Source organism: Microtus pennsylvanicus, chromosome 22, assembly GCF_037038515.1.
Source record: "Microtus pennsylvanicus isolate mMicPen1 chromosome 22, mMicPen1.hap1, whole genome shotgun sequence".
NCBI lineage: Eukaryota > Metazoa > Chordata > Mammalia > Rodentia > Cricetidae > Microtus > Microtus pennsylvanicus.
This window is the reverse complement of record NC_134600.1, coordinates 33,342,984-33,369,281: the sequence shown is the minus strand read 5'-3', so window position 1 is coordinate 33,369,281 and position 26,298 is coordinate 33,342,984. Positions and strand designations below refer to the sequence as shown.

General features: G+C 43.3%; 1 protein-coding gene across 6 annotated transcripts in view; it reads right to left on the bottom strand.

Annotated features, from left to right (window-relative positions):
* The window catches only part of Magi2 (membrane associated guanylate kinase, WW and PDZ domain containing 2), a 1,214,245-nt gene that overhangs the window by 628,992 nt on the left and 558,955 nt on the right, over positions 1 to 26,298 (bottom strand). For 2 of the 6 annotated variants that reach the window (XM_075955877.1, XM_075955878.1), the window contains exon 1: positions 23,174 to 23,520. The exons of the other annotated variants lie outside the window; for them this stretch is intronic. The gene's annotated coding sequence lies outside the window, so the exon portion shown is untranslated. Of the gene's footprint in view, positions 1 to 23,173; positions 23,521 to 26,298 lie in introns of those variants that run through there. 6 annotated transcript variants of the gene reach the window in all.

Below are 26,298 nucleotides of genomic sequence, written 5' to 3'. Positions count from 1 at the left end.
TAACATATTTTATTGCCACTACAGCCCAGGAGCAAGATTCTTACATTGTCTGCATCTACTAGGCGGAAACCAAGGCACATGGTCAACTAAACCATAAGCAATTGAGGGAAGAGAAGAACATGGAGTACCTGGTTCTACAACTGTAATCCAAACACCTCTCTTCTCTGTACTGCACAATCAGCTCATGTGTGTTCAACACACTGGAATGAAGAGAACACAACTGGAGAACGGTATCCTCCAGATTCTCATGGCTGCTGCGTCCTATGGCTCATATTTTAACCTATACTGGTTTAACTACACAGCCTGGGCACGCTGCAGAACAGGCACGAAGAGATGCAATGGATGAGGGGCGGTAGCCTTGTGGCAATTCATAACACAGGGGAGGCTACTATTTCCGTCTTCCCACAGATGCTCCAAATATTTAAACTACTTCTTCAATACACGGAAATAGACGAGGTCTGAGTTTTCTCTTAGTGGAATTATATTAATTGTAAAGACACAGACTTCATTTTCAGAGTATTGGCTTTCTGTGTTTCTATGGTATTCTGTTTCTTAGCCCGGTACAGCCCAGAGTTAATGTGACCAGACTCAGAACTGGTAGTTAATCATAATCAGGACAGCTGTAATAAGAGCAAGTCCGTGTAATTAACTGCCTTGCCTGCTGTCTTACTCGCTTTCTTTACGAGGCATCATTTCTTAATTCTGTCACTCCAAGAAGTGAGTACCAGCTTGGCTTGATGTCCAGAATATTGCTCATTTGGTGTTGTCATCTTGGTCTGAATACTGTTCTGTTTCTCCATTCTATTTGGTTGTGGGTGGTGTGGTCTTCTAGCATGATTTTTAGTGGATCTTTCCTACAGTGTCAGTCACCTGTTAAAGAGGAAGAAAAATCCTTTCTTGCCAGGACTAATTCCTGATAGCTCCCGAGTTCATATCTATTGTCTTAAGAAGTATATCCTCTATATAACCATCTGAGCTCAGCCCGTAGACTTCAGCCATCACCCAAATCGGACCCATTGAAAGAATTCTAGAGATTATGCACTTTGTTCTGTCACAGCTAAGTGATCCCTTTTACCCACTGCTAAAAATATTACATGCCTACTGACTTTGTTTAATTGTTCTCAAGGAGCAATTTTGCAGACTGTCATTGTCACTTAAAGTTCTAGAAGAGTCAGTTCTCCAGCAGACACCGAAATGATAACGCTCAAAAGATTAGCACATAACCTGAAAGAGGCGTAACACCAGCCAAGGTGACGGCAGGATACTCTAGGACTCCAACGTTAAATGCCCCTCCCCTAATCCCGCCTCTCTGAGAATCTCAATGGGTGGAGTAGCCACTTCCTAGCCATTCAGTTACAGAAGCTGACAGACCCTGCCTGGATTATGCACTTTGTTTTGCCCAGTCTAAAATCCGATGCCAAAGAATGTTTAATGAGTTCCAGAGAGGCAATCACCAGCACAAAAGTGAATTAAACTTCACACTCATGCCAGCTACTGCTTCATGGGCAGACGGAAGCCAGCCAACCTACATTTTATAGCCACCTCTTTTCCATGAGCCTTTGGATTTCCTTCTATGCCACATTGTTCCTCGGCGCGGGTTTTGATGGTCCATGTGGACCACAGGTTCTGATTTGGTCTAAGGGTTTTCTTGTTTTTATGGCACAATGATTGTCTCTCCGTCAGCTCTGATTCTTTTCACGTGTATTAAGGAATAAATGAGAAGATACCGTTGGATAAAATGGAACCTGGAGAGAACCAGCCCGTTTCTTCTGAGTACAATCAAAGACAATATATATAGTATACGGCTGTGATGATTTTTGCTGCTGTTCATCGTCAGGGTTTAGGGACAGCTACTCAATTTCAAAGGCTTTCCCATCATCACAAAGGGGTTTGAGGATGCACTGGAAGGTGTACAACAATGGTCAGGAGCCTTTACACCAGCAGGTCAACGCCGGGGTGGTCTTGGATGTTTCTAAGGTATGTCTGATTTTCTGAAGGACTCTCATAGTTTGCCCAATTAGCCAGGATGGGTAACCACACACGTAAATTACCTTCACAACCCTGACCTGGTAGTATTGATTTCTCGCCAAAAAGATGAAGGAAGGAGATTTTTATGCGGTATGAGCTGAACCTGGAAACGCAGCATTTTATTGCCAAAGCTCTTTAGTTGGAACTGAATATGAGGAAAGAGTCATTTGAGTCTTTTCTCATGTTTATTCATGACCCCGATAAATATTTATTGAATGCCACTATATACTAGAAATTATATATAGGAATTGGATGAGGTATTAAAGATCTTTAGAAACTGAGTCCATTAATGAAGGACAGTTGAGAGCAAGATCAGACTAAACCAGGCAAAACAGACTCTTAAATTAAGGACAGTTGAGGCATGCGTGCACATGTGCTTATAAAACATCCCATACTGGCGGTGCTCAGGAAATCTGGGAATCAAGGATCAGCTCCCGATTCCAGAAATACCCAACAGGAAGTCTTTCTCCCCCATACAGTCCCTGATTTCTCTGTGAGGTCTGCTGTGATCTGAACACTGCTCTGTCTGAGGTGGCAAAGCTAAAATCTGCACGGGGCCGAAGGAAGCAAGCAAGAGCGTGGCCTTGGACGTCAATACAGGACCTGGGTGTCTGCCAGAGACTTTCAGCAGCACGACACAGGTGGAAAGGGAGTAGGTTCCTGTCATGAGCCAAACTAGGAATTCACAAAGCCTTGGGAAAGTGCATTTGATTGTCTACCACCATATGGCTCTTGCAGACGAGCCTCACAGATCTGGGGTTGCTGTGTGCGCTCAGCATTACCGATTTACCAGGAGCACATTCCAGACCGGGAACAGAATCTCTTCAGAGATAGAATCAATTTTAACATCATATTTTTCCCCTCTGGAGATGGGGTTGGACCATGTAACTCAAACTCCACGGGACACACAGTTCTCCCTCAGACTCCAGAATGATGGGATTATAAGCACGTACCGACGTACCTGACTATCAACTTCTAATAAACCTGAAAAATACAACATACTAATTACCAGCTGTCCGTGAGAACACATTTGTTTACTTTGAAAATATCTTCACCTTGAAGATTTTAAAGGAAAAAAAAAGGCAAAATAGACAACTAGAAGAAGATAGCAGAAAGAAAACAAGAAAAAGTTAATTCCTTGAAACCAAACCCCAGTGGCCAGCAGAATGGCTCAGCAGGTATATATATATATTTCTTTTCATAGAGATTTTATAGAGCATTTTTTTTACTTTTCAGTGGAATGTGCTATGTTCAGAATACGCATATATTGACCATCCAAACCACATTATTGACTGTTTCTTACGTATACAGAACCAGGAGCTCAGATTGCAAAGGTGACTTAGCAATGATGCTAATTCTTATGGATCTCTTAAAGCAGTAACGTAAGCAGCAGCAGTAGAAGCAGGAAATACTTTTACACACACACAAAAGGAGTTTGGTCTAAATGCTCTCGCTCTTTGGGGGACCTGAATCATCTCCCCCTGAGCTCAGGAGAGCCAGAGAATTTTCTACAAGAGGTTACATTTTAGCTGGGTCATCGAAAATTGGTAGGGTTTAGGTGCACAGAGTGTAGGGAAAGGAGATCTAAGTGGAAGGAAAGGCAGCCCGAGGTGTTCAGACACGGCACTGCTCGGAACTAGCGCTGTGAGCAAGACAGCATTGCTGTGAACTGATGTCGGGAGGGTGCTATTACAGACCGATGCTGTCACAGAAGACATCACAGATACAACTCCGCTATTCGTGGAGGAAAGAGAGGAGAAATAGAGGAGAGGTGAAATTTTGTTAAGAACGATAAGCGGTGAGAATCAACCAAGGTAAGGGACACGGGGAGAGCACTTCTGAAACACGGTAACCGGGAGGGCCTGCCGCACAAGCATTTCACAGAGGCGACTAGAAAGCAAGCCGGAAGATCACACGGGAGAGCTGGAACAGAAGGAGAGCGTTGGTTGATGAAGTTGTTGGCAGAATAAGGCTGTGCTGCAAAGGACCTCAAATGCCAAGCTGGGGATTTGGATTTCATTTTACAGACACCGGGGAGATGTTAACAGTTTTTCAGGAAAGATTAAAAAAAAAATAAAACTAGGCTGTGCTTTACATAGACGCATGCAGCAGCTAGCTGAGTGGAGACGACAGAGGGAGAAGGCATGAAGATCTCCCGTGTTGTCCAAGCTGATAGCCAGAACTGATTTCTATCAGCAAGTTATTTTATTAATTCATTTATTTACTGGGTATATGTTGATGAATTTTCATATGCGGAACACTGCTTGAGTCCCCAGACTGCTCTCAATGACCAAAACGGGTGTACCTCTGCCCCGTGGGTCCTGCATTTCAGAGGAGATGTCAGAGGACAAGTGGAACATCCATGTTAGACTGGTGAGCTATGTAGGAGGCGGTGCATCCTCAGGACGACAGCTTCAGTCAGGCACTGGAAAGACCCCGGAAGCGGTGCAGGGGCAGTGTGGAGACTGAAGGGCGGAGGCGATACACTACTGACTGTCGTCCAAAGATGCGTTCATGCTCCTGGAGAGCTATGCTGATAGAAGATAGATGGAAGGAAAGCTTAAATTTAATAAAAGGTTGGCAGACAGCCACGACTGGAGAATCACCAAAGCCTTTGCAAGCCTCACGGTTTGTCACGTGAATGATGACGTTCGTCATTCTTAAGACAGAGGGGATTCTCAGAGTAAACAGCAATGAGGCTCCGTGTCTCTGGACAGAACTCGGGCGAGTCTAGCTAACCCCCGGGACAAACCTGTGGTCCTTTAAATGATAGAGAAAAAGAATGTGCTTCTCGGGTTCTTGACTCTCACAAGAAATAAAACAATGGCTTCTCCCTTGAGATGTAATGGTCAAACAAAGCTTGCGGTTTCCGAAAATTGACAGGTGTGTCAACTTGAACGTTAGGCTTTTATTGTTGTAACAGTAACAAGAAAAGTGCTGGCTTCCCAGTTTTCAATCATTCACCAAAAAATACTGTGTGCTAGGTCAGTAACTAGCCAGCCAAGTGATCCACAGTACTTCTTCGAAGTATTCTCAGAAATGGACACTTTGTTATAGTTATATTATCTGAACATGGTTGTTGATTCCTGTTCAACAAAAGAGTTGTCAGAAGTGTAGCAAACTTCCCGCTGAATGACCTACTTGGCCTTCTCAGGTTTCCTAATTTGGATTCACTTAGCAGTCATAACTCGGGCCTTCCTGTAATGCATTATGATGCCCACTTTCAGGTTGTGGGATTCCAGAATGACTGCTCAGTCTGGGACAGATTGTAGGATACAGAGTGTTATATTCTAATCACAAGAGAAGAAAACAATTGCTGCTTTTGCTATTGGTGAAGTTATTCATAGCAGAGCAGTTTCCTGGGGATAATGACTATAAACTATAGGCAAACTATAACAAATGACTACCTAAGGCACTAAAACGAAATGAAAAGTGGGCAAGAGAGTAAAAAGACAGAATAGTACCCAGTGTCTTTTCATGGCTTTTTGTCATTGGGTAGACAGATGAGATACAACGTACAGGGGCTAGAAACTGAATTGGACTCGGTTGTTTTGTGGTTTGAAAACTCTCAGGGGTCAGATTTAGGGTCCACTACGGTTAACAGAAGGTGAATGATGGGACTCAACGGCATGATCTGCTGTGGGATTCCCTCCGTATGCTGTGATTATCTTAATGAGTAAAGAAACTGCTTTGGACCTGTAGCAGGGCAGAACTTCGATAGGTGGGGGAAAAATAAGCTGAATGCTGGGAGAAAGAAGGGCAGAGTCAGAGAGAGAAGCCATGGAGCTGCCAGAGACAGATGCTGCGAACTTTACCCTGTAGGCCACAGCCACGTGGCAATATACAGATGAATAGAAATGGGTTAAATTAATATAAGAGTTAGACAATAAGATGCTAGAGCTAATGGGCCAAGCAGTGATTTAATTAATACAGTTTCTATATGATTATTTCGGGACTAAGCTAGCCGGACTGCTGGGAACCAATAAGCGGATCCCTCCTTACGACAATGGCCATTCAAGCAATGATCACTGGAGGGCATGCACTGGACAAAGTCGGGGTTCTCGACTCCTAGAAATGAGATAGAACCCTCTTTGGGTGGGTTCAGGCATTCCCTATTCTCTGGAATTCCAGCTTCTGCTCTGTTGTTTGGGGGACTGCTTTAGGAATCTGAGATTTCGTATGTATCTGTTGTTAAGGCTTAGAGCAACTTCTTTGATGGAGATCACCATTTTTCTTATCTAAAGACCGACAGAGTTCTAGCAGTCAGATATTAGCCACAATGAGGAAGCTAGATTATTCCTGTGGGCAAGATAAGGTTCGTGCTTATTTTTGTTTGGAGACGCGATAGTAGAATAACCTTTGTATCTTTGTCCTTCACAGTCATAAAATAGTCCTGAGTCTGGTAAAGGTTTTTGATTTTTTTCTTTGCATATTTAAACAACAGAACATAGCAGACTAAGTAATGTCTAACAGCACCAAGTCTTCTTTGTTACTCAGACTAACTCTCAGCAGCCAAATCTTGTGCGTTTCTGATTATATGGAAAGGAAGTAGCCAAGGAGGAAAATTTCACATACTACCCAAATATGTGTTTGATCCCAAGCATCTTGTTTAAAATGAAAAAGACTCAAAATATATTAAGTTTTTGCCAAGCATAGAGAAGAGTTTGAATATGTCGTTTTTGAAGACGTAAGATATTTTGCAACTTGAAGGGGGATTAACCACCTCCTAAAAACAAAAATAAATATTTTCAGTAGTCTGAAAACAGAACAGCATTATCTAAGTTAGAGTTAGATAGATTAAGCAACAAGGAAATGTCATTCATACTCAACGATAAAAAAATCCATATGAATGACCACAAGATGACCAATATAAAGCAATTAGCTAAGAGCTACTTTAAAGAAACTGTTTCAATTCTATTCAAAGACTTAAAGGAAAACAATAATTGTTGTTAAGCAAACAAATCAGCGGAGAAGAATAGATACTTTAGAAAAGGAAATGCAAGAAATAAAAAAATCAAAAAACAACTCACTGGTAGGCCTCACAGCAGAAAGCAGAACAAAGTATATATACACTTAATCAGGGATTAATGACAGATCCAACCTGAACTCATTAAATAAATACAAATAGGCAGTGTTTTGATGATCTGTGGGATGTTACTAAAATATAATATAGTATTATATATTCCCTATATGTGTATATATATATTCCATTAGATTCGTAGAAGATGGAGAAAGAGGGCTGGAGAGATGGCTCAGCCGTTAAAGGCTAGGCTCACAACCAAAAAAATATAAGAGAAAGAAAAATATCAAAGGGATAATTGGTATATAGGAGGTCCTTCTGTCTATGTGTTGCTCTCATTGGTTAATAAAGGAATTGCTTTGGGCCTATAGCTATAGGGGAATAGAGCTAGGTGGGGAAAACTGAATGGAATGCTGGGAGGAAAAAGGCAAAGTCAGAGAGATGCCATGGATCTGCTGGAGACAGGTGCTGGGAATTTTACGTGTTTTAATTAATACAGTTTCTGTGTAGTTATTTTGGTTCTGGGTGGCTGGGACAAACAAGCGGCCCTCCTACAACACATAATGACCCCAAATTTTCTAAATTTCATAGAAAAATATAACCTACAGGTGAGCTAATAAAACAACAGAGAAGAATGTCATTTAAATTTCAAATAAGGATCATTGCTGAAAAAAGGGGGAGGGAGACAGAAAGGGAAGGAGAAAAAGAGACTCACACATGCACACACATACTCACACACACACTCACACACACAGTGAGATGGGGGGACGGAGACAGAGAAAGATTGAAAATGACTCTTGCAAACGAGGAAAAGAACCCCACTGTCCATGGGGAAATGACGCTGTAAATGACAGCTGGCATACTTTTCATCAAAGCAGTGGATACTACAGAATTCAAGGCAGCCTATGAGGGGAAAACCTGTCTGCCAAACACTTTATTTCTAGTAAAAAAAAAAATCATTCAAGATAGAACATGAAATCAAGACATTAGCAGATAAGAGAAAGTCCAATGAAAATGGCCTCTTCTATGCCAACCTGTAGCATAAGAAATACGCGTCTTCTCAGACAGTAAGGAAAACGGAAGGAAACTGAAATGTTTAGGAGAAACCAAAGAGTACACGGAGTAGTAAACACACGTCTAAACAATAATGAAAATTGAAAAGAATAAAACTGTAACTTAGGGCTGAGCACAGAGCTCAGCAGTACAGCATTTCCCCAGCATGTGGGAAGCTCTGAGTTCAGTCCCCAGCACGAAAAAAATAAAATGAAATAAAACAAATATTATTAACGTTAACGAGAAGAAAACAAATGAAAGCGTAAATATTCATTATGAGGAATGGGAACTCGCTGGCGTTGGCTTTTTTAATGTTAAAAGGTAAAGAGTGAAGTTTGGATCCTTGAAGACCCTTAGAGAACCCGAAACTATCAAGTCGGCAGCAAATATTAGTTTTAAAGACATCACTTGTTAGAATGAACAATTAGATACACCTGACGTAAGTAAGGAATACACATGGGCAGTCAAAATAAAAATCATCTAGAAAATTGGTATTCAGCATTTGATGCGCGTATTAGCGGACCCCTTCCCTTGGCTGCGTAGACTTCCTTCTCAGCTTGCATGAAGGCATTCTGATACTGCAGGTGAGCTGACTGTAAGGGAGGCAGTCCATTTATATCCGAGTCCAAGTTATTTGCCTTAATGCCCCTCATTGCTCCAGCACGCCTTTTTGCACCTTGATGGATGGCCTCTATTATGAAAAATGTATTGTAAGGCACAGACTTTGGTTTTGCATGCAATGAAATTCAACCTTTGTGGGCCAAAGTAATATCTTTTATGGTTTGTTCAGCATCCTATTACTTAAGTTAGCGGAGCATTTGAACACTGGAAGTTTAATGATGCACCTTTCTAAAGGAAGAGGAATTTGTCAGGGCATAGGACAGACTAAACGATTTTAATCTCAAGAATAACATGTTAGATGTCTGTGAGTGGTATGGCTAACTAGGCATGCCCAAACTACAAAAATCGTTTGTTTTCATGTGTTTCCACCAAGACACGTGCGAAAGGGAGCCTAGTGTGTTGGTTATGAAGGGTGGCTTATTGTACGCTGTGAGCTGACGGGCTAGCACCATCTACAAAGTGCTTGCCTCAAAAGCATGAAGGCCAGAGTCTGGTTTCCAGAACTCTTGTAAGCGTGCTAGGCTTACACACTTATTAACCCAGAGCTAGGGAGGAAGGGAGAGAAAGAGAGAGAGAGAGAGAGAGAGAGAGAGAGAGAGAGAGAGAGAGAGAGGCACCACTGGGTATCACTTTCAACCAGTCCAGCACTCTTGGCAAGCTCCAGGCTGTAAGAGATCCTATCTCAAGGCAGGTGGACAATGTTCCTGAGGAGGACACATGAGATCATCTTTTCGCTCTATACACTAGTGCTCCTGCATGTAAATGAGTATGCATGTATGCATGCTTGCACACATATGTACACAGATTACATGCAAATGAGTATGCATGTATGCATGCTTGCACACATATGTACACAGATTACATGTAAATGAGTATGCATGTATGCATGCTTACACACATATGTACACAGATTACATGTAAATGAGTATGCATGTATGCATGCTTGCACACATATGTACACAGATTACATGTAAATGAGTATGCATGTATGCATGCTTACACACATATATACACAGATTACAGAAGTGTGCTAGACTTGCAATCAGACAGACAAATTCTATGAAAGTATATATTTTCACTTTTAAACCACATTCAAAGCATATGTTTCTAATGAATGTATTTTAAATTTCCTTTAAAATACAGGTGCTAAGGCCTAGAATGAGATAATAATTTGGGGCCATGCATATCTTTTTGGAGAAAAGGATTATGTATTTATAAGCAAGAACCTCAGAAGTTCTGATCCACAGATAGGCTAACATGGGTGATTTGACAAAGCAATGGACCACAGTTGGGGGTCTGTTTAGTGAAAGCAGGACCACCTTATCCTCACAGATTATAGACACTCTATTCCAAAGGTTTGATATAAAACTGGGGCATGTAGAATATAGACACCCTATTCCAAAGGTTTGATATAAGACTGTGGTGTGGTATGTAGAATATAGACACCCTATTCCAAAGGTTTGATCTAAGACTGTGGTGTGGCAAGTAGTTGTTTATCATAACCTGGACAAAGCTTAAATTGTGTTATAGCGGCCTAGAGAGATTTTGGTCAAGGATGGATATTGCTCTTGCAGGGGACACAGGTTTGGTTCCCATTACCAAACACCATGTGTCTCACAACTGGGAGATCTGACTTCCTCTTCTGGCTTCTCCAGTTACATGCCTGTACCTCCTGACACCACACACACACACACACACACACACGCACGCACGCACGCACGCACATACAGAGTTTTTAAATTGTGTTGCTTCCTCTGACCATTAAAATTTTATACTGCGGTTTTAAACAACCGTGGCTCGTCTCATTCCATAGTCACAACTGTACAAGCACGACGAGATAATTGGACCAAGTAGACCATATTAAATTCAACTTGAAAATCCAGTTGGTGAGCTTGTGGAAGAATGGGCCACACTTTTCACAGTCATCCTCCTTCGTAATTACTTTATTTCCACCACAATATCCTATCTACCTGCATCAGAATCATAAGAGTGTCAGAAATAAAGGGGTCCAAATAAAGGGATGCCTAAGTGTGCTGAAGAAGGGCTGTTTCCTCCACAGCCTAGGGACATGTATTCCTAGCCTCGGCACGGAGTGGCGTCTCTCCAAATAATCTCAGTCAGATGGAAATACCTCCTGGACAGGAAGGGTGGGGACACCGAGCTCCAGCCCCTCAGGGGGCAGTCTCAGCTCTTTGCCAGTCCAGTGCAGACCTATGCCTAGCTTCCATTTGTATAGACACCATGACACTCCATTGCAATCACTGTCAAGATCCGAGCGCATCTGTCACTGCAAGAACCAATTGTGGCGTCATTTTGATGATATCGGCGTGTGGATCCTTGGGAACGCATCAGCTATTTGTTAGGAAAGTAGCTAATACCATATTTTCTGTTGTCTTTTTGGTCTTCCCAGAGGCAACGGCGCATATAGGAGCAGCTGCAAACAGCAGCAGCGTGTGCGGCTCTGCCAGTTGTTCGGAGAATGAACCAATTAGTGGGAATGGGCGGGAAGACGCGCATTTGGCAGCCATGTTTGCATAAAGTGGGGGCAATTTTTAAGATAAGACAGTTTAATGCAGCATCATGGTGCCTGAGAGGATTGGGGAAAACTCTGATGCTTCTGACAGACAAATACGGAATTCTTCTCTGCCATCCTAACTGGCAGGCTTTCCCTTTTCCCGAGCTCTTCAACCTGCTAGTGGCGCACAGATGCCATGGTCCCTCTCTCTCCAATCCTACCACCCCTTTCTGTACTCCGCCGTCATCTCCCTTCTCCGTTCTCACTGTGGTTTCATTAATAGCTTCACCTTGATCACCTTGCTCCCCTTGCTTCATGAGGTACACAGACCCCAGAAAATCCATCTCTCTGTCTGCCACGTGACTACCAGCTCCCAGTAAGGTCTATTTTTTTTTCCCCTAAGACAGGAAAAATATATTTTCTGTGTAGCTCTAGCTGTCCCGAAACTCAAGTGGTAGACCAAGCTGACGTTGAACTCACAGAGACCCCCTTCCCTCTGCCTCCCGAGTTCTGAGATTAAAGGCATATGCCACTACCACCAGGCCCCAGCAGGCACTTCTTAATATTCTTTCTTTCTCCATACAACTATTTTCTTTCCACTTGTCCAGGCCCGAGGACCTCTTGTTTCTTCTCAAAATCCCCTTTATAACAATCAATTTAATCTTGCTTTATTTTTCACTAGGAAATTAATTTCATCAGAAGGGAACATTTAGAACTCCTGCCACCAAATCTCCCCACCTACCTCTTCGCCTATGCACACTGGCTTTTTGCTGCTAATAGAAGGCCACGTCACCCTCGCCACCTGTGCTCTGGAAACCCTGTTAGCTCGAACCATGCCCCATCCTGCACCAAAGCCTGGACATCCTGGCGCATGCCTGTAGCCTCCGGCTGAGGCAAAAGGATGACAAGTTCAAGGGCAGTTTCTGTAAGTTAGTAAGAGCCTGTTTCAAAATACAATATAAATACCAAAGCCAGTGAGCCAACGTATGGGTAAAGCACCACATATAGTTGCAAGTACTGCAAAACTAACAAACCTGCATAAGACAGTGAGATGCAGCTCTCTTTCCCTAACTGCTTATCTCCTCGTCCTTCTGACGTGATCATCTTTAAGACATGAACTTGCTGAAGTTTCTCCTCAAGCTGAAAAAAGAATCCATCTGTTGGCCCTGTTTTCCTTCCAGTAAAGACCAGAAGCCAAGTTTAAAGAAATTATCTGTGATGTCTCCATTTTTCTTCTTGTTCTCTTGAAGTCTCCTCGTTGCAACAGCCAGCAGTGACTAGAGAGACCTCAGATTCTACAAGGTTTCAGCAGCAGCCGATGGATACTCATTGTGTCTTTCAAGCATTTCTTCACTCAGCAGAGAGGACACGACTGTCTCTTGCTGTTCTCCTCTTCTGTCTGTGAATTTGTCTTCTAATCCCGTCAGCTACATGCGCTTCCATGCTCAGGGTAGAACGTCCCCTTTACTGTCTGCACTCCGTCCTTACGTCATGTCCTTAAACCCACAGTTTATATGACCACAGTAGTTAGCGACGGCTCCAAGTGTGTTTTCCCAAGAACTCCTAAACCTTTCTTCTGAACCTTTATTCCGAGCTGACTTGAGGATCAGTCAGTCATCTCCGATGGCGAATAGGCACTGGCAACTGAGCATGCTCAACAGCCCTACAGGTCTCCACCTTACAGTTCCTCATTCTGCCAAGACTTGACTCTGGTCTTCTTCACTGCTGCCTTCCCTTGCTTCCCATCCGAAAACACCTTTTGAGACAACTTCTTATTTAGTATTCCTCATCAACTTTTGTGTTATTGGTCTCTCTCAGGAAGATTTTTTTTCCCCTCACTGTGTTTTCTGCTATATCACGAGCAGCTGGAACAAGGCCTAAAACATTGCAGGTATTCAATAGATCATTGTAATATGAATGAATGGGCTATATTAAAATACACTTATAAAAACCCTCTGAGCTTAGTAGATGCAGAACTGACCGCATTTATAATTCTGTTGACTTCTGTTTTTCTGACATTCTCTTTTATTACTCTCTGCAGTAAAGTGTGTTTTGTATGCTGAGGGACACTCGGGAAAAATGACAGATGCAATAGGGTTTTTTTTTATTTTTTTGGCACTGCAATCTCTATATACACATCATTACACAGACTGCTATGTGAAAATGAAGAAAAAGCTTCATGACCGGGGGGTGGGGAGGTTCATGGAGGGGTACTACCATAAAAGGGTACTGCCACAAGAAGCACCTCATCATAACACAGCCCCCCCCCATTTTCATTCATCTCTCGAAATCTTGTATGTCTGTTGTCTCTGATCTGTTCTCTAAGGCACCACATTGGTTTCTGTAATTTTTTTATTTCTTTTAAGTCACTATTATTTTTAAGTGTGTGTGTGTGTGTGTGTGTGTGTGTGTGTGTGTTTGGCCTACCTGATACCCTGGAACCAGATTTACAGATATTTGTGAGCTGACAATTGAGAGAGTATGAGTATTGAGAATTTCCTCCAGGAAAGCAGCCAGTGAGTACTCTTAACAACTGGGCCATCTCTCTAGTCCCACAACATTCTTTATGTATCTGAAGCAACACTGTTTCTTCTGTCTGACTCTGCTTCCTTCTTCTGCAACTGAGAGAGTGGCGTTAATGCTTAGGTTTTGCCATCCTTGGCTGGTCTCCTGATTCAGGTAGCGTCACGTGCCCTCTCTCTGTGCATATTTATACCATGGTGGTTGCTGCTGGCCCACCACCTCTATGTCCTATGTTCACATATAACTGACGGTAAATAGAGAGGTTTTGTAAGCATAAAGAGCCCTATATCGTTAACAGCTAACTGAATCTGGCACAAGACGGTATGGAATTTTTGCTTAAAGTCCTCATTGACTCAACTTATGGAATACAAATGTCGTTCTAGTACATATTCTTAGGGAGACAGTTATCTGAAAGAATCTTTCTGGAATCAGTGCAAAGTAAATACCAGTAAAGTTCTCCATATTATCTAATCTCAAGCTTCCCAGGTTTAGAAACTGTAGTTGAAATAAAGTATAAATATTTAAGATTTTTGAACTTGCAACTTGAGATTCTAACCTATTTAAAAATATGTGTATAGATACATAAAGACAAACAACTTATCTACCTCACAGTTTCAAATTCAGGACTCAGTTAACACACACCGAACTAAGGTAACCAGATAAATCTCATTTAACAACTGAGGAGGCCAGCTAAACCCACGAAGAGAGCAATAGATGTTTTTTTTAAATTGTGATTTGAACATACTTGGTATTGGAGCCTTACAATGTGTATAACTGAAAGTAAAATCTCAATTTGGTTAATTAGAAGCATTTATTTCCTCTCTAGTTGCAAAGGAGCAAAAGGCAGATTCAGTGTGGGAGAACCTGAGCATCACGCTAATGTAAACTCATCAGTTGTTTGAGAGAATGATACAATATCAAGTTGTGACCAAAAATTGTTAATTAAACAAAATGTCTCTTGTTTCCTTTCATAACGCAATAACAAAATAATGTGCATGTTAACAATAGTTGAATATATTGAAGTGCAAGCTTACGCGTGAAATTTTTATCACACATTCCCCCTATTTTCCAAGATAAAAATGCTAATTTTCTCAAGTTAAAACTTCAAAACAAAAAAAGAGAGAAATTGCTCTGAACAATTTCTCGGACTCTTATTCTTTTATAGCCTATAAGCCTCTCTGCGTGATATAATTTTTTTAGTACCGCATATTAATCCGGAGTGCAATACTGGTGTAGAAGTTACAATATTAAAGTTTCCACTCGGGCTGGAGAGATAACTCCATGGTAGAACACATGCCTTGCACACACCAAGCCCTGAGAGCAAGCTCCAGTGCTGTAACAAGCAAACAAAATTCCCCTCAGATGAAATCACATTTATGTTTCTTAAGTGACAGATAAAGTGTACTTTATCTTGTACCTCATGATGTTCTTTAAAACGTTTACATTGTGGCACGGTCAAATCTAAACAATTAAGGTGCAATGCACAACAAAGTTAGCCTTGTGGTGAGAACACACAGAACATCCTTTCTTTAAATTTCTTGATTCTAGAGCAACTACAGCCACCTTCCTATAGAATAGGCCTTTTGAAATCTACAGCGCTTGACTATAATTCTATGTCCACAAGCCAGCATCTCCCCTATTGCTTAACTACTCCAAACTCAGTTGACTCCTTGGCCTCCTAACAATGGAAGAGAACTGACTTTAGATGCTACTTGTGAACATTGTATGCTCCTGAGCTAAACTCCTGCATGGCAGGTAGTGAGGCAGCAGCTCTCTTCTCTAGAAAATTCTGAGGCTAACTCTCCTTGACGAGCTTACTGAGTGGTGCGTAGAGCCTGTTTGACTGGAAGAACGGAACTGTTATGAAGACTATCAACCCTCTTCTTTTGCATCTTCAGGAACATTCATCTCATCCTTAGTATGCATGTAAAATAAGAACATGGTGGCCCCCGGATTATTTTCATGAACGCAGGTATCAAGAAGGTCAAACTAACTGGAGCATAAGTGTCCATTTCCAAGATGTATCTGAGGCAAATGCTTAGAAAATGACGGTCGAAGTGATCACATCTCAGCATCCCCAAGCAGCCAGGACGACCCGTATAAAGATGCTATCAGCCATCGCCCCTGTCTATTTATTAGGGTGTCTATGATGTGCTGACTGTGTTACGGGAACTCGTGTCTCATCGCTAATATCAGAGCAGCACTGACAGAAAGTATTTCAACCTTCACTTTACTGAAAAGAAAACTGAAGCTTAAACGTCAAAGGAAGCTGCCCAGTTTTCTGGGCTAAATCCAGACTTGATTCTAGTCTCTCCTTCTTGTCTAGATGCATCACTCGTTGGTCTATATAGAAAGAGTTGGTCTAGAGAGAAGAAGGATTTTAGCTTATTTCTCTTCTGGGTCATGTGAAGCCTGAAGAAGAAATTGTTTCCATGTTATAGCTTGTGAAAACATCTTCCTTATTCACAGTGGGTCCTCAGGTTGCCAGCTAAGTCACAGGCTACGCAGATTAATCAAAACCTCATAGGAGGATTTCTCTAAACTCTTCTCTTCAAACAGTCTCAAAGAATCGGCACCACTCAGGATTCTTGGTATGATGTGCAGGACTCCAACTCAAGAAGTTGAGATGAGATTTCCAGACTCTGAAATGGCACTGGTGCTTCTGGTCTAGAGACTACACCCGCAGTGGCGCAGCCCAGAAGAGAGCACGTCTTTCCCTCCTCAAAGTGACAGCAGGCTGGGTACAAAGGGTCATCAGGCTGAGGAAGGACGGGACACAACTCCAGACAAAAAGACTAGCGTGGGGCCAAAGAGATTGCCCAGCGGTTAGGACTAGCATGGGTTCAAACAGATTGCCCAGTGGTTAGGGACACTGGCTGCTCTTGCAGATGAGCCAGCGTCCACATGGAGGCTCACCGTCTTCTAGAGTTCCTGTTCCTGGGGAGCTGACCCCTCTTCTGACCTCTGTGGGTTCCTGACCACACATGTTGCAAATGCATACACTCAACCACACACACATACACATAGAGCTAAATGAATAAATTTTAAACCGACAAATGTAATGCATAGCTTCTAGTCTACACAAAGTTAATTCACATACCAAAATATCTAGCTTGATCTCCTTTGATTTTACTTTAGGCTGCTCAATTTGAGTATTACATTTTGTGGATTGTGATTAAATACCTTTGTAGTAATTTTTAGTAGTCTTAGGCATTTTTTTCAGTTTTATCAGAGGCACAGGTCATGTAAAATAGAGATTTTGAACTATTTAATATTAAAGAGTCATATTATACTCCTTCTTCCACAATGTGGACAAGAAGAAAACTAGCTTCTTCATGGTAAGTCAACTCCGTGAGAACTATATTATCATCCTCTATCGGGCAATGGCGCTGGAAGATAATCAAACAAGTGACTTTGGGAGAAAGTCTACTCTAGAGGAATGCACTCTAAGAAAAAAGCACAATATATGTCACACATTTGCATATTCATATGAGTTAGACAGAAGCCAGCATTTTTTAGGTTCCAGAGAGCACTGAGCAAAAGCAGGCTTCAAAAAGACCTATTTTCATAATTAACACGCATCTTAAAGAAAGCATTCCAGTTGTGAGTGGTGAAAGTCACACAAAGGCTCATACACAGCGAAGTAACACAATATAGTTTTACGTACCTGACTAGAATGGTCGTTAAGACCCAGAATGAGAAAACACCAACCTTTGGTAGACCTCCATTCAGGCATAGAGGATAGACACAGAATATTCCGGACAATCAGTTAAAAGTCTTCTTTCAAGTTTGGGCAATGTGAACTCTTAATATATGTATTAGTGGTTTGAAACCAGTCCCTTTGCTGCTGTGTATGGAATTTAGGCGTATGGAACCAACAAAGGATCTTCTTAAACACCAGTGCACCAGTCGTGAAAGATCTGTAACTTCCAGAGCCACGGCTACAAACTAGAAAGCGTTAGTTGCCTTCTGCAGCACCATATACACAAACGTTTGCTACACAGTGGGAAGGAGTGACCATAGCGGACGGACACACACAGAGCGGAATTTTATATTTTACTAGTTGAACCCGTCTCTATTCATGTTTTATCCTTTGAAATAAGAGGGGGCTGGAAGGTCACACTAAGTGTCACATACTGAAGGTCACGCCCACAACTGTTAAGAGAGGTGATAGCTCCGTCTGACAGCTCAAAAGGACGATATATACTGTCTTCTCCTATTGTCATGGCAAACACACCTGAAAGACCATATGGTGGCATACTGTCAAGCAAGGGCAGCTTGCAATAGCAAGCAGTCCTAAGAGGAACTCTACTTTTTAAACAGATTCTCACCCTGATTGACCCTAGAAAGACCAGTATTTCCATTTAAATTGGGGGAGGGGTTTACAAAGAACAAACAAACAAAAAAAAAAGATTAATGATTTTTCATAGAATTGACTATCTCCTAGACCATATCTGAAACCTATTGAGTAAAATGGAAAATTATCAATCAATAACTTCACTAGTTAGAGGTCACCTATCCTACGCACAAAATCACCTAAACATTTTCAACTCTTAGAAATGGAGGATTTTCTATCTGAACTCTGTTCATCATTTCAGGATTTCGAGCAGAAAAACTCCAAAACTGTACTTTTAGAGCTCAGAAACACTAAGGTGTATTTTCAAATGTTTCTCGCTGTGGTTGTCTAAGGACAATTAGAAGAGCAGAGGAGACAGCTCCCTCCTCCCATGCTCTGGTGGAAAGGCAAGGTTCCCAAGGGGGTGTTTGGAAAAATGCAATTAAATAAAAAAACTGACTGTCTATCGATAAGATGGTGATATTTGTATAGGGCTTAAACGACAGGAGGGCTATGCTGAATACTTCCAATAAGCCTCAATTAAAGGGATCGATATTGCTAAAGAAATCTTTCAAAGCACCTCTGATAGAAGAGTTCTTTGAGATTAGTTTTAGAGGCTGGAACAAGGTACGCCAAGGCCAAGGAGAAGTAAATTCTAGCATTCAGGAACTAACTGCCAGCTGTCCTAGCCCACAGGATCTCAAGGTTATCCGTCAGGTGAATGAAATAATAATGAATTCATGGATAAGCCCCCCCCGGGCGACACTCATCATATTTGGAAAATCAAGCGAAGCGGTGCCCTCAACACACCTGTGGGAGCCCATACTGGCCATTTTTATTCACCATTTGTCCCTATATGGTAGGTTTCAAAGACACTTATCAGGCCTGGTCTGCCGGAAGTCCCACCTCCTCCTTGAGTCCTTTACTTGGAGTTCTCGCGTTATAACGCATCTGCTATGAAATGAACTTCTTACTCTTAGACGCGTGAAGCACTTGTCCGTCTTTCCCCTTGGAGGTCTCTGCAGAAAGCAAGCCTCTTGCAGACAAGCTCCACTCTGCTTTCCGCTTTGCGGCCTCTCTTCAGAAAGCACGGAACCGAGAGGCACACAACACAGTTGAGTAGCAAGCTCCGCTGGGAGGGTTCTACCTCTGGGGAGCTTTCTAGGCTCATAAAATAAAGAGTAGCTTGGCTAGACGGGTGTCACTGCGTTCAGATGAGACCCAGAAGGGACCAGATGAAAGCGTTAGGAGTGATGGGAGAAAGGTGGCAGAAAACAAGGACTTTAGAGAGGAGGAGCTGAGAGGGACCAGAGGAACACGGCCGTGCTTAGGACTGGTTCACACAGATAGCAAAGGAAGTTCCTCAAAGTTACAACGACAATCACGCCAGCATTTTTCGAAGACAGAAATTCCTAGTAAGGGAATTGTGCCTCTGGGGACCAGCCTGGTTGTAGGATTCTGAAACTTGACAATCCAATGTAGAGACTTGTTCTCTGTCCAACACCTGTTTTTGCACAATGTTGCTGTCTTAGTTATATATGTACACACACACACACACACACACATTCACACATTCAGTTGCTAACTCAGCAACCACTGGATACTCACTTCATCTGAAAGCTGACATAATTTGAGACACAGGAAAGGCTCCTTTGAGTACAATGAGCTTACGCTCTATCTTCAGAAGGTCCTGCCTCCTGGTAGACACCGATATTAACCAAATAATGATACATACATAAAACCGACCATCAATACAACTGTAAGGTGTGATAAAGGACTATTTGAGCGAGAACAGTGAGCCCAGGAGGTGCTCAGAGAGCTCACACTTTTTACTGTGCGACACGGCTGTCCATCCCATGAGCACCAGGGGAAGGACCGACATGGTGTAAACTCTCACTGTTCATAGCTGTGTGCTGCCTGAACTCATACTTCATAAGTAATAAGATTCTGGTTTAAAACAAAACAAAACAAACAAAAACCAAAACATAATCCTCCATCAAATCCAGTCACGATAACAGCACAATTCAATTTCTTTCAAATAAACTAAAACTTCCAAGGAGCCCATGTTAGCATGTAGCTCTTTCTTTGCCAGTTCTTAGTAAAGGGTTCCTTGGTGGTAGCGTGGGGAGTGGGGGGTGGGGGGGTGGGCTTTGCCTAGCCTGGCTCTGGTTCGGAGCAGCAGCAATGAGAGGAAGGAGAGAAACACAGGCAGCACACACTTCATGGCGAAAACAGTCCCAGCCCCCAGGTGTTCCAGGCTTGCTGGGTTCTTCTCGAATGTCGCTTCCGTGTTTCAGCTGTTCTACAGCTTCTGGCAAAAACATGTCCTCAAGTTCTAAAGCTGGGTGAGTCTTCTGGTCTCTAGTTTGTACTGAGTGCTCCCAGCTTCCAGTACAGCAGGGAAGCAGATCCTCGGCTCACACACAGGGCCCTCTTGTTATCCGCATCTGAGATGAGGCTACAGTTCCTCATGCGGGGTCAAAGACAGTCTAGAAGAGTGACCTTGCTGGTCCTCTCAGGAACTTCCAGGTTCCTGTGCTTATTGTGTTCTCTGTTGTTTGCCCATTGTTCTGCTCTTATGACATCAGTTTTCCCAAAGCACACCGTGTCCCATCCCCACGGTGCCCGCATGGGATCAGCTCTACACACTGTGCTAAAGTCTCAGCTCTCGTGTGCAACTCACTGCAGAGGCTAAGGCATGGATCCGATAAGCTTGCAGCTTGATCAAGATTATTTCAAACAGACTCCAAGAAAATCTGTGTTCTGGTTCTCTTATACAGAAGGGTCATTCATGATCTAAACCTTTAGAGAGATACCCTCCAGGAGGGAAATGACCATGATGCCATTAGAATTATTGTGTTAGTACGTAGATGACCCCCGTGCCATTTGCAGGAAGTCCTGAGGGTCTTGCACATGTCTGTCACTAGGAACTGTCGCACAATGTAAGGGACAACCCCCCCTTTGCGATGCACACACTGCTGTGCTGTTCTGCATCCCCATCTTGCCTTCTTTAGTAAAGTCCTCCAGCGCCGCGCCTTATGCCTAAACCATGAGGACCCAGCCCCCTCCGCAGGAACATGCCTCACGCTCTCGGCATCCTTTCAGGATGCCGTGTAACAGAGAGCAGTGGATTTTTACACACCCCCAGCAACACATGCTTCCTCACCCACAGCCCTCTGCTAAAGTGGATCCTGCCTCTGCTGGTGGGAGCTTTCGCAAGCCCAAGCCCGAATAAAGGAGGGAAAAAGCAGCGGGGCGGCTCGCGCTCACACCTCCCGCCACCTGCCCCACACAGGAATTCCTTAATAAGCACTTGTGCAGGACGGCACGGAAGTGTATTGTTCCTTCTTGGCCCTGTAACTCGGGGACCCAGCTTTCTCCCTGCACAACAGCTTCACAGAACAGAGAAAAGGCACAGGACGGGAAATGGCAGCTTTATGTTCTCCGAGATGGATGATGGGCAGGTACCCTTAGGTTTCACCTGTCACTTTCCATTCCAAAAGTCCAAATGCAAAGGGCCGCATGGGGGGCATTTTCTTAGAGAAACCATTGACTTGCAGACAAAAACAAAAGTGTCTCTTGTCATGCCCCAACAAATCTAATCTACCCTTTTAAAGATGGAAAGCTGCGATTGCCGGGGAAGCGATCTGCTGCTAGCTAGCTTTGCTCTGGGTAGTTTGTGTTTCAAGTAAAACCGTCACCACCCACTCTCCATTCAAGCCGAGGTTTTAAAAGGCAGGCAAATCGAAAGAACCACGGCTCAGCCCGTCCCTCTCAGAAGACACCGAGCACAGCAAATCACAATGCTGGCAGAGGGCTCCGCACTTGAAGACCATCTCCTCAGGACGGGAGGAGAGATATGGAGCCATTTTTCACCAGCTTCACAAGAAAATGTCAGCTCACAGCGGCTCGTGCAAGCATTGCCAGAGCGCATCTTAATTTGGCCCAAAGGGACGTGGCCAGTCACCCTCACAGAACGTTTTCCCAAATAGTCCATGCCAGATCTGATTCCCTCAGCTCTGAGCATCTTGGGAATAGAATGTTTGGCAATCGCATGGACCAGAAATGCATCCTATTCAAAACTAAATGCCCTCACGTTTCCTTTGGCAAGCATGGAAATTAGACACTTCTGAGTTTAAAAAAAAAAACACTCAGGAAGAGAAAAGACGCCTCTCCCCACTCCTCGCCCTCCTGCAGCGTTCTGACTAATACCCCTGGGCAGTTTACTTCAGAAAGGAGCAGACTCCTGAACAGGGCACAATGGCAAATTGGCACACAAACCTCCAGCTCTCAGCACAAGCGCAGGCAATGCTTTCTTTGTAAAAACACGGGGAAATACTCACGCTGGAACAAAAGGCACTCTATCTGCAAAGCCAGAAGTGAGGGAAATTATGTATTTGATTTACACACATCTGTATCCACTCGTTTTTTTTTAAAAAGGCTTTGAACCTAATTTAATCATACCGCACTGTATTATTTCCCCAAACCCAGGCGATAATAATTAAGATTATTTTTTTTAAAGCTTTGGCTCCGATAGGAGGTGAAACACGCCGCTGGAAGAATACCTGGGGTGTGCCTTTGTTGAAGGGGTGCCATTTCAAACTTACAGTATTTGAACTCAATTGTGCGGAATTCAGAGGAGGCAAATGCAGCGGGCAATGTGAGGATGACTCTGGCACTAGCTGAAATGCCAAGTCAGCAGGTATTTCTGTTTACACTTCACAATACCTTTATCATGCATGCATTTTTGCAGCTTGGCGGGGCAAAAAAAAAAAAAACGCTAACTGCTCCCCCAAACAGCCACCTGACAACCTCGGGCGAAGCACACATTGTGACTCAGAGGAGACATCATGATGGCTCTCGGCGAGCTGGATTAGACAAAAGCTCCGGAAGCCAGCAAGAGGCATTCGGTTTAAGGAGGGAGAGTCCAAAGCAAGTTTAGGCTCACATCTGGTCGAATATGGCACTGCCTTAGCCAGGCTTGGGGAAAAGGAGGGTATGGAGGCTATAAATAGAAAATACACACATAGAGAGACAGAATCCAGAAGCCGGAGCCGGTCCACTAAGGCTTACTAACCTGCAGCTGAGCTCAGAGCAAGCCCAGGAGCGGCGCGTCCTCTCCCACCTTTCCATGGTCCTCAGTCAGCGTCTTCTCAAACCACCTGTACTGATCCAATCCATCCTCGGGTAAAATGATCTTCCGGGGAGAAGTAGTTTTAGCTGGGCTTTGATCTTGCCAGCATAAATGCCTAGAATTTTCCTCTTGAAGCGAGATTCAGCCGCACAAAACTGCTCCTGAGGTCTTTTGTTTTCCCTCCTCTCAAAGATGAAGCATGCAGCACTTCTCTCTCTCTCTCTCTCTCTCTCTCTCTCTCTCTCTCTCTCTCTCTCTCTCTCTCACGCTCCCTCCCTCCTTTCTCTTCCCCCCAACCCCCACCAAGCAACCTCACTGGGTTCTCATTCAGTCAGGGTCATTTACATCTCCCAGCATGAAAACCTGGGCTAGACCCAAGTCTGTCTGTCTCTCACTTTTGGATTTCCTCTGGAAAAGGGAGGGGGCGGCCCTAGGTGAAGTCAGGTGACCCTCCCCTAAAAAGCCTGTGAGATGGATGGAGTACGCGAGCTTTAATATCCACCCAGGCACATTTACATCACAGAGCCGAGGGGATAGCTCCTAGAGATTAAGCATTTTTGGTTTTCCTTTCATAGTCCCCTTTCAGCCATTAAGAGAAGCTAGCATAGTAGAATAAAATGTAATTAAACTTTTCGGTGTTAATAACACGGCTACATCCCTTCAGCATCACCTAACTGAACAATGCTGCTCTCTCTACGAAGGGTCAAAGAAGCCCTGCATTTGTTATTACGCATGTTTCCTAATTGGTCTGTTCTTTGCCACCCAGTTAAAGGGTCCTGACGTTAAGGCCACTAGAAAAAAATAATAATGTGGAAGGGACAAATGACAAGACTCCCAGAAATCAGCAGCTTCCTCCTGCGCAACCATGTCCCACACAGGTAACTTAGGCAAATCACCGTGCCCTTCTCTGCCTCAGTTTCCCAGTGTCAATGAGGATCAAACAGAACACAGGTAACAGATATAGATCCTCCTCCTTTTGCCGTCCTTGGTCCAGAAGGCTGGGAGAGGAGATGCCCAGGTGGCAAGACTTGTTCAGCACCTGGGACTCAGAAACAAGAGGCAAAACTTGTACCCCTGATGGTGTGGAAGACAAGTGGGTAGCCAGAGGCCTGGGATCTACAGAGCAAGCCTGCTCTGATTGGATCTGTGCTACACTGCTCTTGATAGACAACGGGAGCCTACTGCCAAATAGTAAAGATAAGTCTGCTCTTCGTGGCATTGCAAAGAAGGATGAGATGGTGTTTACCAACAGTTTCAGGTAGAAAGTAATCGAGAGAGAGAGAGAGAGAGAGAGAGAGAGAGACAGACAGACAGACAGACAGACAGACAGACAGACAGACAGAGAGAGGAGAATGAGGCACATCAGAACTCCCTTTTGACCCTTGGTGGTCTGTGCTTGGGCAAATAAAGATGTCTGAACTAGGGATCAAAGTCAACCTTACACTTGTTAGGAAAATACCCTATGACTGAGCTACACTGCAAACCTAATCCATGTATTCTTGATTTCAAGATCCTGATGGCTCAACAGAAGAGGGAACCCTTAGAAGAAGTAGCAGAACCTTATCATCCTGACAGTAATAACAATGGCGTTAGGGCTCGGACTAAAAAAGGTCTTGGAAGAAAATCCTCTTCTGTTGCTGTCTTTCCCTGCTGCTTCTTTTGTCCAGTCCCCTCCACCACTGAAAGTCAGCAGGGACTGGAATTTCTTCTCCTCAGAAGGAGACATAGAAACCAACACCTAATTTCTCACAAACAGCGCACAAAATCTAAATATCTTACCCTCATCTTCCTCTGCTCCCCTGTGGAGGGCTCCTTCTTCTTTGCTGACTGTTCCACTTCCTGAGTCTTGCCTCACAGCCACGAGACACACTACAGAGAAAGACCAGGTGGCTTTCCTGGGTTCCTCACTCAGTCTTAGATCAAGCCTTGTTTGTCCAGTCCTACATGGTAGTCAAGGCCTTATTGAATCTAAGTATAGGCATGCATGTTTTACCTGTGGTTTTAGATGTTGTCCCATGAAACTATGATCAAATGTGTAGTCTTTGTGTGGACATCTTTGGGGGTCAGGTAGGACTCCCCATGGTAGATAGGAAAGGGGTGACTCCCTTTCCCCACCTACAGTTTAAAAGCAATGACAACCAGAAATCCTCTCACAACAACCACCTCTTACCTCTTCAAGAGTGGAGTCAAAGCAAAGGGTTATTGCTGATGTGATGGGGCCGTCAACTGAAATGCCCATGGTTCCCTCCATAAACACCATTTAGAGCAGACAGAAAATGAGGGACAGCTATTCGCCACTTGTTCATAGTTGCCTTGGGTTTTAAAAGTGTTACCTTGCATGGAAATATCCAATTTAAGCTTTTCAAATAAATTACATGCTAACTGGCTGCAAAATTAACTTCAGTTTGTGCTAAAAAAAAATTGGCATCCAAACACTGGGCAGTAAAAAGTATCTTTCTGCAGAAAAGTAAGTCAGCTTAGACAAATTTAGGAAGACCTAAAATGTGTACAGGGTTGAAGCAGGAAGCTGTGAGTGGTCGTCTCTAGAAGCACGTTAGCTGGCGTTGCCTTTCCTTCCCCTTTAGCATCAGGTGCTTGAGTTCCAAATCTGCACTCAGTTTGGCTTTTCACTGTTTGGTCTCTTTCTTTTTATTCTCACTCTTAAAAAATTCTTCTGTTGTGAGAGAGGCGCTTTCTCCTAGTGTCTTGTGCACGATGCTGGTAAAGATAACGAGAGGAGAGGGAATTCTGTGTTCTATTCCATAGAGTATGGGGTTCAGCTCAAACGCTACTGTGTAACAAGGTTCATGCCTTGATATTGTAAAACAGAAGGACAGAATCTGGTCTCCCTGTTATTTGAGTCAAGTCAAAGGGTCTTGATTTGAAGAGGCCTATCAAAGCTTACCAACGAGAAGCTAACTTAAAGTAAAAACAAATTGGTAAAAATAATAACAAATAGTAAAAATAAAAGTAAATAAATACTGAATTAGTAATGATAATAATAATAAATTAGTTGGACGCTGGTGGCGCATGCCTTTAATCCTAGCACTTGGGAGGCAGAGGCAGGA